The sequence below is a fragment of the Anabrus simplex genome, chromosome 5 (assembly GCF_040414725.1).
Source record: "Anabrus simplex isolate iqAnaSimp1 chromosome 5, ASM4041472v1, whole genome shotgun sequence".
Classification (NCBI taxonomy): domain Eukaryota; kingdom Metazoa; phylum Arthropoda; class Insecta; order Orthoptera; family Tettigoniidae; genus Anabrus; species Anabrus simplex.
Window position 1 is genome coordinate 417,925,040 of NC_090269.1, and position 19,075 is coordinate 417,944,114.

Here is a 19,075-nt window from a genome sequence, read left to right on the forward strand (position 1 = left end):
CTATTTCTAGCCTGGTACAGCACTTGTAAGGCAGACCCCCCGACGAGGATGGGTGTCATCTGCCGTGTTATTGTAGTGGAGGATAGTGTTGTGTGTGAGTTGCTGGAATGTTGAGGATTTAAGGTTAAAATCTGACCCAACCGCGAATTGAACCCAGGGGCCCCCTGAATCGAGGAGTACTGCGCTGATCATTCAGCTAAGGAGCAGGACAAAGTGAAAAATGGTAAGTCATATCTTAAACATAGCTATGTTTTGTTTTGGCCTTTTCCGTGATTGTGAATTAATTTTATTTATAAAATATTAAGTCGTATTTTGTGAATAGAAAAAATATCAATGTACAGAAAAAAATCACAAATGTGGAATAGATTCAAAATAATTAAGTTAATTTAATAATTACTAAGAACATTTTCAGAATTGTATGTTACACGGTTTTGCATATTTCTGGTTTGATTTTGAACATTTTAGACATTATGATGCATGTAAATCCTATCGTTAATGGCTATCAACGTCATCATCTTTATCATTACTGTTATATGAATGTTTCGTGTATTAGCTCCAGAAAATGTTGTGCTAACCATTCCACATTTTCTTTCCGGAAACGGTAGAAATCTTTATAATCATGTTCGAGAGAATCTCTTCGTGCTTTATAAATTTTTCTTCTCCGTTGTAAAACCATCATAAACTCCGCCATCACGCTGTAAGCCTGATTCGCCTTGAGACACCTTCTAGGCAGTCTCAAGAAATTCTGAGATCAATCTCCATTCAGAGAGACTCCTTTTTTTCCCAACTTGCTATACGTCGCACCGACACAGATAGGTCTTACGGCGATGATGGGACAGGAAAGGGCTAGGAGTAGGAAGGAAGCGTCCGTGGCCTTAATTCAGGTACAGCCCCAGCATTTGCCTGGTGTGAAAATGGGAAACTACGGAAAACCATCTTCAGGGCTGCCGACAATGGGGCTCGAACCCACTATCTTCCGAATACTGGCCGCACTGAAGCGCCTGCAGCTATCGAGCTCGGTATTCAGAGAGACTAAGCTCCAGTTTATTCATATACATTTGGAGATGTGTCTCCGAGAGAATCCGCTAACGAAGTGTGTCTCAAGGAGCAAAGGTCACTGCTGAGACATCGCTTTTTTATTCGTATACATTTGAGACATGTCTTAATATTTATGAGACAAGAGATACATCTCTGGTTTATTCATATCACCCATTGTATGGGCCCAATAAATCGATTATCATATTTACTCAGCGCAATTTTGTCCCTCGCATAATTTTCCCACCCTTAATTCTCAAATGGAAATATGGGGAAAAATAAAATTGTCATAATTTTCCTGTCATAATCATGTAAAACTTTCTAGTCATTGATTTTTTTTGTTGGCAAAATCTGACATTTTAAAACAAATTTTCATTTCTTTCGTTACAGACTCCCTTCAACATCTTAAAACTTAAAAACAAAAAATCAACCTCAACTTCGGTTATTCTTTAGGAGTTTCCCCCGAACATCGTATTTTAAAATTTCACAATTTAAGTCTATCCTCAAGACACTATAAGTTCATACTTCTCCAGCTTTTGAAGAAAGAAGATCCTTTACATCAGATTTTATCTAAAACTCGAACAATGACTTGTTGAGGTTTTAACCCAACATGAAGGAACATTTTATCTTATCATTATTATCATAATAAGTGTTTTTTATTTTGTTTATGTCAATTTTTGTATCTTTTTTTTGGCTCAAGATGTTCCACATTAGGAGTGAAACATGTACTTTTTAATACTGTAATTAGATTTTAAACTAGATTATGTTACATAAATACATGAACTAGCAATAAAAAACAAATAAGTATTGGAAGGTGGGATTCTCCATTCAACCTAACCGTAGTTAAACCCAGTGCTGATGAAAAGAGAAAAATTTCTTTAAGACTTGGGTCATGCAATCAATGAAGAAAATGTTATAAATATTGGAGATTTAAATGCACAAATTGGAGCTGAGAGGCGTGGCTATGAGGACATCAATGGGCCACAAGGGCTTGGAAACAGAAATACAAAAGACGAACAACTGATTGATCTGTGTAAAAAAAAGAAAAAGAGGTATGACCATCAAAATTATCTTCTTCAAAACAAAGGAGAAGAGAAAACCTACCACCTGTTTTCCAGTCAATGACCGGGTTAGGCATGGAATGAATGAAGCCCCCATCTTGCGGCGAGGATAGGAATTGTGCCGGCTGCTGAGGCCTGTCGCACTCCTCTGGGGCACGATAAATGACTGACAGATGAAATGATATTGGAGAGTGTCGGTGAAATGAAAGATGACAGGGAAAACCGGAGTACCCGGAGAAAAACCTGTCCCACCTCCGCTTTGTCCAGCACAAATCTCACATGGAGTGATCGAGATTTGAACCACGGAACCCAGCGGTGAGAGGCAGACGCGCTGCCGCCTGAGCCACGGAGGCTCTTCAAAACAAAGGAGAGCCACAAAATAAACAGGTCCAGCTGGAACGGCAAACAACACTTAAATCAATTAGGTCATCATAAATAAAGGCAGGGGAAAATGGGGGTCATTCCCAGCAAAATAATGTACAGCTACCATACACTGGTGTTCATGGACTTAAACCATGCAACTAATGTAACTCAGAAGAAAACAAAGAAGAAATTAAAAGTAAAGACAGAAATCAGAAGCAGCCAAGTTGCAGGAGGGATATCAGAACAGAATACAATGAAACCTACCAAATGGAGAAACAACAGTAGAGGGTAACAGGATCGACCAAGAAGGAAAAAGATATACCTTGATGGAATAACAAGAGTCAAAATAGCCATTAAAGAGCAAAATGGATGCTAAAAAAAAACCAACCCCACACCGTACAAGACCAAGTAGGTCAAGAAGTGAATAGACAAAAACATGGATGTAGCAGAGGAAATTATTGTGCATTATTTTTGACGGTTTTCGAAGATGTTGAGGTGCCATAATTTTGTCTCTCAGGAGTTCTTTTATGTGCTAGTAAATCTACAGACATGAGGCTGACGTATTTAAGCACCTTCAAATACCACTGGTTAGCGCCAGGATCGAACCTGCCAAGTTGGGGTCAGAACACCAACGCCTCCAAAGTCTAAGGCACTCAGCCCAGTACAGGGTAGTGAAGAACAGGGATAAAGAAGGAAAATGCAATAGAACAGGAAAGTGAATTGAAGACCGTTTTCAATATGTTCATAAGTGAAGTGACTGCGCTACATCACAGTAGAACACGCCAAGCAGAAAGATGGAACCACCAATTAAATGGTTTGAAATAGAAAAGTCCCTGAAAAGTATGAGGAAAGGGAAAGCAGTTGGAGTGGATGAACTGAATGCGGATATGTTGTCAGCAGCAGTCCAACAAAGTATGGCAGGAAAATAACATTCCAGAAGACTGGTAAAAGGACATAATCATACCACTTTTCAAGAAGAGGAGTAGAGAGTAATGCGCCAACTATAATGGCATTACACTGGCTAATACTTCTGAAAAAAAAAAAATCACCGACTAGTTTAAAAGGAATTGTAGAACTTTTTTATGGAAGAGGAACAATATATCGTTAAGGCTCAGGAGTACCGGAGAAAAGGGAAACCACTATTTCTACTATTCCTAGACAGCGAAAAGGCTTATGATAGCATATCAGGGAAGTGTATGTGGGAATGCCTAAGAGTTAAAGGTTTGTGACGAACTTACTGTGGGGCTGATGACCTAGATGTTAGACCCCTTTAAACAACAAGCATCATCATCATCATCATCATCAAACTTACTGCAAAAATGAAGATACTGTATGGATAGCTCCTTCTGTGGATCAGTAGTTAGGGTGTTGGCATACAGATCCTAAGATAGCAGGTTCAAATCTGGCAGGGATGGTCGGGGTTTTGAAGGGCAGAAAAAGTCTGTTCGACACTCAGTGTCGCATGTCAGCATGCACAGGATCTCTGGTGACACTTAGGGAGTTCATCTGACAAAAATAAAAGTCATAGATGCCCAAGAGAGAGATTCGTTTTACTCTGCCATCTGGTAGGCCTAGAGTAAAACAAAACTTCGTAACTGACGAGCACGCAGCCAGATGGTGTCAAATTAAAATGCCTGCACATGGTACCTGACGCCATACGATTAATATTAATATAACAATAACAGTGAGGATAAAACTAGAAGTTGTGTGCAAGTGGGTTGCAGCCTATCCAAATAGTTTGAAACAAAGAGTACAGCTTGGCAGAGCTTTGTCACCCCTCCTATTTATCACCATGATGGATGCCATGATAAAGGTACTAAAAAGGAAGAAGTAGCAGGAATTACAAGCTTTAGTCTCTGCAGGCGATGTTATCTGGGGTGAAACCAAGAAGGATGTGGAGGAAAGGCTGCAGAGATGGAATCAAGAATTTGAGAGACACGATTTAAATACCAGCAAGGCTAAGACGGTGGTGACGAAGAGACAGTGGAAGATCATGAACCACAAATCGTACTAAATCACACCAAACTGGACAGTGTTCCAAAGTTTAAGTACTTGGGAAGTATACTATCGAAAGAAAACTTTGCAAAATATAAGGCGGATAACTGAATTAGCACAGCAACATAAATTTACCACCAAGTAAGACAACGGCGGCTGTGTGATAAACAAGCACCGCTGAAAGCTAAGATGACACTATATAAATCCTATTACAGTGCAACCTTGATTATCCGTTCCTGGGAATAACGGTTTCCTGGATTATTCATACAAATTACATAGTCCCGCAAGCATCCTAATTAAATCATGGTTTAAAAATCCTGCATTATCCATTCCATTTCACTCATCAACCGTCAGAAATTTCATTCCCATCAATGCTAAAGCCTCGATTAATCGTTTTTCAAGATGGGCAGAATCAAATATAGCACATTTGAAAATCAATACTTTCACTCAATGCCATATTCATGAGTACAAGATAACATTTCCAAAAACTTAATACATATACCGGTGACCAAATAACAAGAACAAAAGGACGGCTACATAACACCTATAGATATTCGTGTTAATGTACTGTCACTGTGGTAATTAGAACAAGTACTGGAAAAGGAACTGGCAAGAACTTCCTTAAAGGATCATCTTCACATCGCATTTGCCTTGTGTTTAAGGAAACCACGGAAGTCATAAAATTCCAACAGGTATACTTAGCACACAGCCACGCGCCCTAACCGCACGGCCAACTCGCCCGGTTGGAAAGATTTCTCATGTCTCATGACTTGAGATTGGGGTGACCAGATATCACAAGCAGAAAGAAAAGGACATGGTGCCCCAAAATGTAGGACATTCAAGAAAAATATAGGACATTAGAGAATAACGATTAAAAGCACAGATATATTGATTTCATTTCATTACATGTTATTAAACATGCCCAGGGAAAGTAGTCTTAAAATGGAAAAATAATAATACATTTTAATGAAAAGAAGAAGAGGAACACCAAAAAGAGCCCAATGATTTGTAAGCAATTAACATGTGCTTAACTGTATTTTTCTGATGAACTTATCTTCTTTAAAATGCTTTGTTGACTTAGAATGTACTTATAGAACATACTGATACGACATTTTATGGTGAAATTTCTAAATACAAGATCGCCTTGAAAGCAAAACGCCAAAATATGGCAGTTGAAATTTACTATTATCATAAACGGAGGACATTATGGAATTATTGAACATTTTTCTGAGACGCCGGACAGAAGGATACAATGAGATCATTGGACGTATGGTCACCCTGCTCGAGATATTCTTATCACTGTAGTTGCTCGTGGCTCCCTTCTGAGTATGTGGGACAAAGTCTTTACAAAATGTAGTTTCTCTGCACTTTTACTCATTCTGAAGTATTACCTAAGGTGAACCTTGCACATTTGCCACAATTTTCAGTGATGCACTCAATCCTCTAGCACCATCAGGCAATACATACGACTGTGTTCTCATGATCTGAGCAGATGCTGCACCTTACATAAAGCCATGAGAGGTCTTGGGATATTGGGACATTACCGTACTGACCAAAATATAAGATGGACATTTTTATTTTTATGTTTTTATGTTAAAATGCCCTTATCATTTTATAATGCACAGCCTAACATTTAAAAAAGGTTTGTATCATTTTCCACCTGCAGTATATTGGCTTGTGGAGTCTCGATGCACTTCGCAGCTGAGCTTAAGGTCAAGATTAAACCAAAATTTCTTGAGTTGTGATTAAAAACTTCCCAATTAATTTTGTGGTGTGTTATTAATGACAGGCAGAATTGAATATAATGCATTCAAGAACTTTTGAGAAAGGCTTGCATCTGAAGCCATGTTTTCGAGTAAAACATAACCTTTAAAAGTAGAGGACTAATGGTAACATTCAGTAAAAAATTTACCGTACAAGAACGTACTACGAGGGCTGTAAATAAAGTAGTGGCAATATTGATAGAATGCAATATTTAATGAACCATTACATTCCTTCAATGTAGTCACCTGCAAAGTCTATTACATTTTGCCAAAAAATGTCAGGAAGCCATTGGAAACAGTTCTCTGTTGATGACAGTGATGGCGCGCCCTACTGCGCGAAGTACAGATGCCATGTCAGGAAATTGGTGGCCTCGGAGGGGTTCTTTCAATTCGGAAACGGGTCAAAGTCACAAGGACTCATGCCTGGTGAGTACGGAGGGTGTTCCAAGACCACGTTTCAACCCGCACTAAACGCCGTGACCCATCGTGCAACCGTCCTATACAGTAATTCATTCTTGCCACAGGCTTCACTTAAACCTCGATAATATTATAATGCATTTTTGCCACGGGAAACCTAGATTTTAATCCACGAACACTGATAACCTTTTGAAAACATGCTTTCGAGCGGTGAAATCTACACTTTTCACACCTCAATGCCACATGGCAAAAACACTCCTAACTGTATGCCTGTTAAATGCACACTACACAGCGCCACCTGACCGCTCCCGAATCCTATTGGCGCTTCTCCTGCGAATGTCTGGACTACGTTGCCACTACTTTATTTACAGCCCTTGTATATACTAGATGATCTATGCTGCTTTGCAGTATTCGTTATAATGCGTCTTGATATGAAATTCCTCCATGGGCTGCCCGGCTACTTTTTGAATGTCTACTTTTTTTTTTTTGCTAGGGGCTTTACGTCGCACCGACACAGATAGGTCTTATGGCGACGATGGGATAGGAAAGGCCTAGGAGTTGGAAGGAAGCGGCCGTGGCCTTAATTAAGGTACAGCCCCAGCATTTGCCTGGTGTGAAAATGGGAAACCACGGAAAACCATCTTCAGGGCTGCCGATAGTGGGATTCGAACCTACTATCTCCCGGATGCAAGCTCACAGCCGCGCGCCTCTACGCGCACGGCCAACTCGCCCGGTGAATGTCTACTTTTAGGCCAACTTCATGGCTTGGAAACATCAATGAATGGACTGGAATTCATAGTGCTAAAAGACTTTTCCACCTAGCAAGGGATCGTACTGCATTCGCCACAGTGATCGCCGTCAGGGGGACTTGATATGGTACTGTGAAGAAGAATACCACGTAATTAGTGACTTAGGCTGACATGGGAGCGCTTACGACTAGTTCTTATTGGATGTTTGCTTTCGTTCCCAATACTTCAAGTCCTGCTATTAGTTTTCCCTTTCTTTCTTGTGAAAGAGGTTTGCGAGATTTTACAACTTTTGGTACAGGAAACCAGGAATTTACCTATTTACAAAATTTAGGGTGGTCTGAGACATCAGTATCAGAAATCCCAGCAGGAGCTAAGTCCTTTTTTACTTCACTGAGCCACATGCTTCCAGTCTTGTAGCTTTTGATGAGCGAGAAGATCCTTCGTAAGCTTGCCGTTGTCCATTCTCAGAAAGTGCCCGTAAAATGTTGCATGCTAGTGTTAGCACTTTCCAACTGTCGGTGCAGTTCAGAGTTTGTTTTTTAACAGTAGATTCTATCTGGGAGCACTCTTGGCCCATGAATTTTCCGGAGAATACATCTTTCAAATTTTTCCACGTCGTCCATGGTGCCTTTCCTGTTCATCAGTAGGGTCTCTGCAGATATAAGAACTGGGGTCTGACAACGGTTTTGTAATGGCATATTTTGGAATTCTTTGAAGTGTACTTTTTGTTGCAAAGGTTTTGCCACGACAGTTGGTATGCTGTGACGAGTTTGCCACATCTGTCTAAGATGGAGGTTTCGCCTATACCACTGGGGTGGACTAATTCACCAAGATACCAGAATCGATTGACTTTTCCTATCTTTTCATTGATGGTCGTCGAAGGGGTTTTCCCGGGGTGCTTACGCTCAAAGTACTTGGTCTTGTCGCATGATATTTGTAGTCCAGTCTTCACTGCTGTTTCGTGTAAGGATTGAACAGCAACTGCACCATCCTTAGAGTTGTTGGTTAGGATCGTAATGTAATCTGCAAAGGCCAAGCTCCTTATGTTGATTTTCCTCTTAACCCCTTTGCTTATATAAACATGTGCTCTGAACCTTCGATTTACCATTTAAATTCTGATGCAAATGAGGTTCATACACGGCTGTATTTAAATATTAATATCTCTGCAACTATTTGCTCAAATAATGTGAAACCAGTACATAAACACTCAGAATTAAACAGACCACCACTGTGGTTCCAGTCTCGAATTCTACCATCTCGTTAAGGCAAGCTGGGTTCGATTATTGGCACCGACAATAGTTTAGAAATACAAGGAATCTTGGAACGGCATTAACCATGCGTCATGAAGACAATCAGGGTGCTCCTGCGAGTAGTAGCCCCTACAAAGAACCAAAACTGCAGTTGCTGTCCTCCCGTCATCTTCAGGCCATGAGTCTGCAGCAGCGGTCTTGTTCTCCAAAGGCCAACGCAGTACGAATAACTATTTCAATGAAATTTGCTACATTACACTGAAAAAATATACTGTAGGAAATAAACTCACCTATTAACGCACATTTGTTTGTCTCATCACAAACACTTTGCCCAAAGTCATCACCGAGAAATTGATCTAGCATGTTTTTAGCCGTAAGTTCAAGGTTTTCAAAAACAGGACTTACCCCAGGAATTCCCGCAAATTGCACTTTTGTAGGAATATCTTGTAATGGACACGTAGATTTCCACTACCACTCTTCTATTTTTTCGTTACGGTGCGCGGGAACATTTACAGTCACAATATTTACGTCTGTTTCATCACTCGTATCATTATCACTAACTTCACTAAGCACAGATAAGGTGTCTTCATCACTACATTCACAAGAAGAACTTTCAGATATATAAATCTTCATCACAATCACTATCTATTAAGATGTTCATAACTTCCCGCTCGCTCATCTTTACTAACTGAATAATCTCTATAACAGCTGTTCAGCCATCTTCAAATACAGTGGTGATTCACAGAAAGATAATGTAAATACAGCGATAAGAGACTTCCTTGTAATATAAAGAAACCTTTTAATGCCATCTGTTGAATTAATAATCAATTACTTCACTGTTTCGTCAATAACGCAGGCCACTGCATTGCCCCGTCGATTCGGCAGATACGTAAGTCGAGTCCAAGGTAGCGCACCCCATCGATTCAACGGTTAGGTAAGGCAAGGGGTTAATTATGTGCCAAGTGAATTTTTTTAGATTTCTTTATTGTGATGATTGATACTTCGTGATTTTTTGATTTATATCTTGATTTATAAATTTCATTTTTGTTCCGTATTGATAGCCACCAAATATCATAAAAAAAGAAAGAAAGGTTCCACCTAATCAATACAATAAATAACACATGTATGATGGAATATCACATGTATAATAGGACCGGTTTCGACCTCTCACAAGGTCATCCTCAGCTGCATTAGAATCTTATGGTTGCATTTTGTATTATGCCTCATTCCTAAAAGCTTTATGATATATTCTGAAATTTAACATTATGTTGATTACACTTTTGCTAAGAATTCCAATGTTACAATATAGCTAAAATTATAACAAGTTAAATACCCTTATTACATAATATAATGACCCAATATACATATGTAATTATAATAAAATGGATTCGTCTTTTCTTTCTAATGCATAATGTAAGAATAATTTACCACAGGCTTTTGCCTATTCAGTTGAAACAAGTTCCATTCTTATAAATGTTTAGTCATGTATGAGGCGAGCTTTGTTGAATTTGTGAATATTACAGCAGTAAATTAGCAGTAAAATATGCCAGTCAAGTGTAATTATATGCTGATGGCTCAATAAAATATATTACATATCTACATTAAAATAGTAGCAAACATGGTTGAACGTGCTTAAATGCTCTTTTGAAAGTCTAAAACAGTTGATAACAATAAATCTTGCGTTGTTCAGCGTTACGTATTACATTGAAATAATGTGAAATTTGCCCATTATACAAACATATAAACACATTAAAGTATTTAAAACATTGCAAGGTATGCTTAGATGCAAATGTCTGTCTGTAGTTTAAATTAACAAGTGACAGTACATTCTTATGTTGTTTTAAAAAGACTGATGAACATGCGAGTTAAAAATCTGAATTTGCATAAGCCTTAGCCGATACACTTGATGTAAAACTCAACCACTTTATCTTTCTAATTTCGTTTTTGTGACTTGAACCTGGCTTGTTTGACTTCGCTGATGTTCTGGAAATTGTTCAATTTGAATGACAAGGTCGTAATTGTAGGTGGCTCTTTCCTTTCTTATGATGTTGGTGTTGATAAATGTCAAGTCGAAATAAACGAATTAGAAATTTTGAATATAAGTTGCGTACTATTGTATGAGTTCTGTAACAATCTACTTACTGTTGTGGAGTGGTTGAGATGTATGCTGCTTGGCTGTCTGTCGCGTATTGTATCTCGTACTTCTGGTGTTGGTGTCGCCTGTTGTGAGGGGGGTGGAGGGGTGAGTGCATGTCCGCTGTGTGCGCTATAGCTTGCGTATGACGTCGTCTGTTGACTAATCTGAGGTAATCATTCTTTATGATGGGAATAATCTTATTAAATAAAATATTAGTTTTCTCAGTTATTTCATTAATATTGTAATTGGGGTTTGTATATTGATCAAATGTTATGTACAGTTCTTCGTTTATATTAAGCAAAGGACCTTTAGGATTTGTATTTAATATATTAAAATCATTACCTATATCCGTGAATTTATGCTTGTACTCGGGCATGTGCTGACCTATTGCAGAAAAATGATTATGCTTGATGGCACTGACATGTTCATTAGCCTATATCTGATCATAAAATTTCTACCAGTACGCCCTATGTAACTTGTAAAACAGTTATTACAACTAATTCGATAATCTCCTGACTGAAGATATTTATTATTACTGTTTACTGTCTTGGTGTTATGTATGCTGTGCCTACTATTATGTGTAGTTCTGAAAGCTATTTTAAGATTATGCTTTTTAAAGATATTAGTTAGAGAATACATACACGTGTTATTAAAAGTGAAAGTTGCATAATCTTTCTTAGGTTGATCTAGTTTCACCAGTGTAGTTTTGGGTCGGGATTTGTTCTTTCAAATAATGGAATTAACCATTTCTTTTTATAACCATTTTTTCTGGCTATTTCATGAATTAGTTGTAGTTCTTCGTTAAGGTCTGTTTTAGATAACGGTATACTAAATGCTCTATGAATCATGCTATGGTATGCAGCTTTTTTAAAATGGGAATTAGGGTGAATGGAGTCCGTTTTTGTAGTGTTTATTGTACGAGTGGGTTTGCGGTAAATTTTGAAGGTCAGGTGTTTTTCGTGCCTAGTAATCGTCAGATCAAGATAGTTAAGCTTACAGTTATTTTCGGATTCTTTAATAAATTGTATATGCGTATCTATGGCATTTATTTTGTTCAATACAGTGTTATCGTTAGTTGTTCTGTATTGTATTGAACAGGTGGACTTATAAATATTGTAATAATATTTGAGACATAAGTTGTTCTGTTGTCGAAGATGAAAATGTCATCAACAAATCTGCACCAGAAAAAAATTCCGTCTGTTTTGCAAAGTGAAGTGTATTCTAAGCGATCTACATAAATTTCTGCTAGTATACCGGACGCGAGAGACCCCATTGGTAAACCTGCTAGCTGATAAATTGTATCATGCAAATTTGAGTAACGTCATGAATTCTTCAATTTCTAAGGTACTTAATCTGCTGTAAGTTTTGAGATTGGTTCTAATTATATTTAAAGTTTTTTTTAGTAGGGATATTTGGATACATATTAGTTATATCGTAAGAGGCTATGGAGTGGTATTGTTCTAACTGTAAATCTTTTGTTTTATTACATAAGTCTATTGAATTACGTATCCTTTTATTAGCTTGAAAAAAAATAATGGTTAAGAAATTTTTGAATATATTTGGAAAACTTATATGTGGGATTAGATCTGTAATTTATTATGGTTCTCATCGGTGTGTTTTCTTTATGAATTTTAGGAAGAGATTTTGCATTCGGTAGCTGGGGGTTCATTGTTACTAGATTATTTGCTTCTGTTTCAGTTAACAAAAAACGTGTGTTTTTGAGTAAGCTTTTTACGTTTCATTGTATTGTGTTAGTGGGATCCTTGTGTATAATACGAAACGTATCATTGTTGAAACATTCTTTTTTTTTTTTGAATGTATTCATCCTTGTTAATAACTATTGTTGTATTTCCTTTGTCAGCTTTTGTTATAAGGAGATTATCTTGCCTGACTTTGTTCTTAAGACTATTTATGTGCGTTTTGTTCGCTTTATTATTAGAGATGCTATCTTTTACTTTGCTGACGTATTGTGGTAGTTTTTTTGCAATATCGTGCCCGACTTCTTCGCGTATTTCATGTGGAATTCTTTGTATAGCTAATTCTGTTTGTTACAGTGGTTGTGATGTTCTGTAATACTGAGGTGTTGCCCCAATTATGTTTAGGTCCTTTGCTTAATACCAAACTGCTCGTCAGGAAAGGAAGATGTTACCGAGGTGTAGATGCACTTTAAGTGAAAAAAATTGGTAATAAGGTGCAAAGAGTTGACGGATTTGAAACGGGAAGAGATATTTCAACAATTTTGGAAAGTAAGTTGGAAAGAGAAGAAAATGTACGTAAAAATGTTGGTAGTTTCACACACTAAGGATATTAAAAATCGCCATGGTGATTCTTCTCGAAGAAACAGGTCACTGACTTTTCATTTGGAAAATAACTGTGTTCATATTAGGGTATGCAAGCAGATGTTTCTTAATATCTCAGGCATGAAAGAATGGTCAGTTCTGAACTGGGTCAAAATGGTAAAATCCATGAAACTACAACAAATGAAGAGAAATCACTGACCAAGACACAACAGAAACACAAGGAAAGTCAAGAACACATTCGCAGTTTTCTTATGGTGTTGCCCAAAGTTCCGTTTCATTACTGCAGAAAATCTACAACCAAGCTGTATTTGGAACCAGTCTGGACATCAAAAGCTCACCTATTCCAGGAATACCAAAATTATTGTGGTGAAAATCATTTAGAAGCCACGAGATTCAAAGTATTTGGTGACATATTGACTGAAATGAATATTTAAATATTTCAACCGAAAAAGGATCAGTGTGGTATAGAAGATTGGATAGAAGATAAAAAAACATATCTCTTGAAACTTACAGTGAACATCAGAAGAAGAAAGATGAGGCAAGAAAAGAAAAAGAGGGAGACAAGGTTGTAGGCAAACATGTGTATACACTGGACCTTCAGTCAGTTCTTCTTTGTCCATCCCTGAAAGCATCGGTGGTGTACTATAAAACGAAATTAGTAGTGCACAACTACACTATTTTTTATATAAAATCAAGGAACGGATTTTGTTATTTGTGGGACGAAACAGAGGGATCTATGACAGCTAATGAATTTGCTTCAATTGTGTTTTTTCATACGTAATGAGTAGAGACCGGAATTTGCCCATTTTATTCCTGTGTTCAGAAACGTAGGCTGCTTTTGAGATATAAATTCGTTGTAGGGTTCTTTAAGCTAGATTTCGTTGGTTTTATTGTGCCTATAAATGCCTATTTCAGGGTTTTGTGCCTATTTGGGGTATAATTGCCTATTTGATGCCTTTTTAATCTATTTAAAGAAGGCGATTTTCTTCTGATGTGCTCGACAGAATTTTCTCATTTCTCAAGATCTGTTTACCCCACGAACAAAAATGGGAATTCTCCGAAATCACCAGAAATAGTTCTTGGGAATTTTCTATCAGGAGAAACAAAGAACCATTTGACCACGAAGCCTTCAACCTCTCCAACCTTGTAAGACATATGCAAGAAAAAATCAACGTCGAACTACGTTGCATAACCTATATCCCTTATACCTCCTCCTCGATGTGAACTGTTGTACGGGTATGCTTTATCTTCAGAACGTGTTGTGACTTGTTGTGAAGAAGAAGTGTGTCTGTAGCAATGCCCAAAGAAAAATCACCGGGCGAGTTGGCTGTACGCTTAGGGGCATGCAGTTGTGAGCTTGCATCCGGGAGATAGTGGGAGATAGCCTTTGCGAAACATAGGTTGAAGATCGAATATGGTGCAGCTAGGACGTCACAGAGGCTAGACACACAAGATGGCATGGCTTGGACGATGTCACAGTGTGTTTTAAAAGGCTGCAAAGACTACCTTAACAAGACCAGGCCAGTGAAAAGACCGTTGGTCTGGATTGGTGAGGTTCAGTTAGTAACCGTTGTGCTGGGGGTGGGCGGGGGGAAGCAATAAGAGTCTGGAGTGTGTAAGCTGTAGCTTCCCATCTAGAGTTTTGCTAAATTGAGACAAAAAGTAAGGTTATGGGCGCATGCCACGACAATTTCAAATCACGCGGTTTTCTAATTTTCAAGGAGAGTAACAGCCTTGTGGGCACACATGATGCAGGATCTATTTCAGGCAACAGAAAATAGTCTTCATGACAGCTGACCTGGCTGACCAAAGCCGGCGAATAGCAACATATAAAACGTTCACAAATCTGAGATTTTATAGTGCCTCCGTTTTAATTCTTCTATATAAGTAAGAACACTGCTAAGGGCAGCTTGGCGAGTCCCTGGCAAGCATATAGGAAGGATCTCTCCTCTACGGTACTCAGGTATCGTTTCACGTCATTTTTATTATTTTTTCACCCAGTGAACTCTACAGGAAACTACCAGATTATAAATTAACATTTTTTAGGACATATTTCCATGTATATACGAATTCTCTTGTTCCTACTTTAAGTTTTATACTTCTGGCAACATCACCTCTAATAGTCTTTTTCGTTTTTTTATGAAACAGATGTATGTTTATACTAAGCATTATTGCCAATTAGCCCAACCACAGAAATTGAAGACATAGGAACATTGTAATTTAAGTTAATGTTATTATTTTTCAGATCAAATGTGAAAAGATACCATATAGATCAACATAGAAATACTGCAATGCATTTGACAAGAGTACAGAAAACTGTGTCATCGCAGCTTTTCTACCAGTCCACTATGAGCAGTACCGAGCTTGATAGCTGCAGTCGCTTAAGTGCTGCCAGTATCCAGTAACTGGAAGATAGTGGGTTCGAGCCCCTCTGTCGGCAGCCCTGAAGATGGTTTTCCGTGGTTTCCCATTTTCACACCAGGCAAATGCTGGGGCTGTACCTGAATTAAGGCCACGGCCGCTTCCTTCCAATTCCTAGGCCTTTCCTATCCCATCGTCGCCATAAGACATATCTGCGTCAGTGCGACGTAAAGAAGAAGAAAAAAAAAAAAAAAAAAACCAACCTGTGAGCAGCAACCAACAACAATTTTCTACACACCTGTGCACTGCAATTGTGGGAGCTAATATCCCCCTATATAAACTGGAGCATCTTCAAACTTCAGCAAGCTGCCGGGAGCAATCCCCGAGTTGGAGAAGAGTAGTTTTTCCCTTGTGGAGTCATTTAGGTTTGTGGAAAAAGTCTGGAGAAGGTTTGACCAAACCTCTGGGAAGGTAGCCGCTGTCAGCAGAAAGTCCCATAAGAGTCCTGCAGCAGAATCCATGATGGAAAACGACGGTAAAAGTAGCCAGGGTGCTACGAGGGAGGTAGATGAAGCAGTTGAACTAAAACCAGATGAAGTGGCTTCATTGAAGTTTTGTACAACCAGTTCCTGTGATGTTGAGAGATCTTTCTCTCAGTACAAAACATTCTGTCCGACAGAAGAAGATTGTTACCGGAAAACATTGAAAAGTTGCTCGTTATAAATTCCTTTTATAGTAATAGAGTGTGTTATTAAATTGTAAGTAATTTTTCATGCCTATTTTACATGTTAGTGCCTATTTACATGCCTATTTTAACTGTTTTTAGTGTCTATAATTCCCGTCTCTAGTAATGAGGTACCATTTGAGCGTGGTGACGAAGTAATTCTCTATAGTGATTGATGTTGTCATCAGAATAGGAATATCACTCTGTCTAATGCACTTCTAAACCTTTCTTCTTTGCGTGATATTACTATTACACAAAAGTATTTAGAGAACGGGCACACACAAACGGAGTGTGACTCCATGCAGGTGGGTGATTTTTGTTTTAAGAGGAAGTACAATGAGGTAATCATCCTCTCTGAACAAATAAGTGGAAAAGAAATTTAAAATATAAAACAAAATTATTTATTCAACAAAGGAATTTGGAAACGCAGTAAAAAATAAAACAGAAACAATTATAGAATTAGGCCGAAAGGATTACTAACGTATCAAAAGGGAACGTACGCTCCCTGAGTAACAGTACACCTGTAATTTATATACCCTTGATAAGTCCACTATCGCACATAAAGCGGATGACGAGATCAGCAGTAGTCGCGTCATCGGCTAGTATGCGTTCGAGTGTTTCCTGCAGGCCGAGGCTCCGTCTTAGGCCAGAGAGATCGGCGCACTCTGTGAGGATGTGGGCCACGGTGAAGTCGGCACCACAAGAACACACTAGGAGATAAGAGTGCGTGGATCGTAAATGACCTATCCTTAGCCTGCACAGTACTATGGCCTCTCTCCGTGAAGGTCGGAAAGAGGACCGCCACACGGTAGTTGTCTTCGTAATTGCTCTCAGCTTGTTGGGAATTCGGATATCTAGCCACTCCGATTCCCAGGACGCCAAGATGGTTCGACGTAGCTGAGAACAAAGATCCTTAGCAGGTACACTGACTGGTCTTGGAGGTAAAAGTACAGCTTCCTTTGCAGCTTTATCCGCAAGTTTGTTTCCTGCAATCCCAACGTGGCTTGGAAGCCACGCGAAAGTGATTCTGGTGCTAGCATCCCTTAACCTGGCTAGAAGGTCACGTATCTGCTGCACCAGTGGGTGTTGCGAGAAACAGGTTTCAATAGACTGCAGAGAGCTTAACGAATCGGTACACATAAGAAAGTGGCTTCTTTCTTCATGCAGTGCAAACTGCAGAGCCTCTAAGATGGTGTAAAGCTCTGCGGTATACACGCTACATACTTTAGGGAGTGAGATCTTTGTACTCATATCATCAATGACGAAAGAGCAACCAATATTTCCGAATTTAGAACCATCCGTGAAGATAAGTCTCGCAGCCGGATATTGGTGAACGAAGTCCTGGAAATACCTCCGATAAACGGAGGAATCCGTGTTCACCTTGGGTCCACGCAGCAGATCTAGACGTATATCCGGTCGTGGAACCAACCACGGAGGAACCTCACTAACAGTTCGTTCAAGACAACCACCGATATCAATATTCAAATCATGACACAAGCTATCAATCCGAAACCCAACCGGCCGTGTGGCATTCGGCCAGTCTTGGCACCGCTGGTGGTATTGGGTGCGATAGATGCATTGATGCTTGGATGTAGCGGCATTTCACGAATTTTGGCAGCGTACGTTAGGAGTAACTGCTGCCTCCTTATCCGTAAAGGTGGAACTCCCTCTTCAGCGAGTAGGCTGGGAATAGGGCTAGTACGGAAAGCACCCGTTGCCAGCCTTACTCCACTATGGTGAATACTGTCTAAAAGGCTCAGAGTAGATTTTGATGCTGAGCCATAAGCCGCACTTCCATAGCCAATCCGGGAGAGGACCGTCGCCGTGTAAAATCGTAGCAGTACCGCATGGTCAGCCCCCCACGAAGTGCCGCCGAGTAACTTAAGCATGTTAAGTCTCTTCATGCAGGCAACCTTCAACTGACAGATGTGGGGCTGCCACGTAAGTCTCATATCAAAATGGAGACCCAGGAATCTGCAGGTGTCAACCACTGGTAAGACACTGTTTCGCAAGTGGAGCCCTGGTTCGGGATGCACAGGCCGACGTCGACAGAAGTGTACAACAGAGGTTTTCGCTGCTGAAAATCGAAAACCGTATTGCAGGGCCCATCGGTCGACTTGTTAATAGCTTGCTGTAGCTGTCTCTCAGCAAACGCCACCCTTCCGGAGCTGTAATGTAGAGTTAAGTCGTCTACATACAACGAAGGAACGACTGCGGGCCCAGCAGCGGCAACTATGCCGTTGATGGCGATTGCGAACAGCGTGACACTCGGTACCAATCCCTGAGGTACTCCATTTTCCTGAACGTAATATTGAGAAAATGCATTCCCTACTCTGACTCAAAAGAGACGGAGGGACATGAAGTTCTCAATAAACGTTGGCAAATTTCCCCGAAATCCCCACTGGTGTAGTGTGGAGAGAATCCCATATCGCCAGGTAGTGTCGTAAGCTTCCTCCAGGTCAAAAAACACGGCGACTAGGTGTTCCTTCCGAAGAAAGGCCTCCCGAATGGCACTCTCCAGTCTGACCAGATGATCAGTGGCAAACCGATGAGAGCGAAAACCACACTGGTAGTTCGACAAGAGACCCTCCTTTTCCATGGCCCACACAAGATGCCAGTTAACCAACCTTTCAAATAGCTTACAGAGGCCATTTGTAAGGCATATTGGCCTATAACTATCCAGAAGTTTTGGATCTTTACCCGGCTTGGGAATTGGTATCACAATTCCCTCACGCCAATGAGATGGAAACACTCCCTCACTCCATATTCTGTTGAATAGGGTGAGGATATTCCTGAGACATATGTCACTCAAATGCTTAAGCATTTGATTATGGATTTTGTCTAGTCCAGGAAACGTATCTCTGCATAGCGTGAGTGCACTCCTCAACTCCCAATCCGTGAAGGGCACATTGTAGGGATG

General features: G+C 39.6%; 1 protein-coding gene across 4 annotated transcripts in view; it reads right to left on the reverse strand.

Moving 5' to 3' along the window:
• Secp43 (tRNA Selenocysteine associated protein) overlaps nucleotides 1–19,075 on the reverse strand; it is a 135,237-nt gene that overhangs the window by 23,674 nt on the left and 92,488 nt on the right. The gene's annotated exons all lie outside the window — the stretch shown is intronic.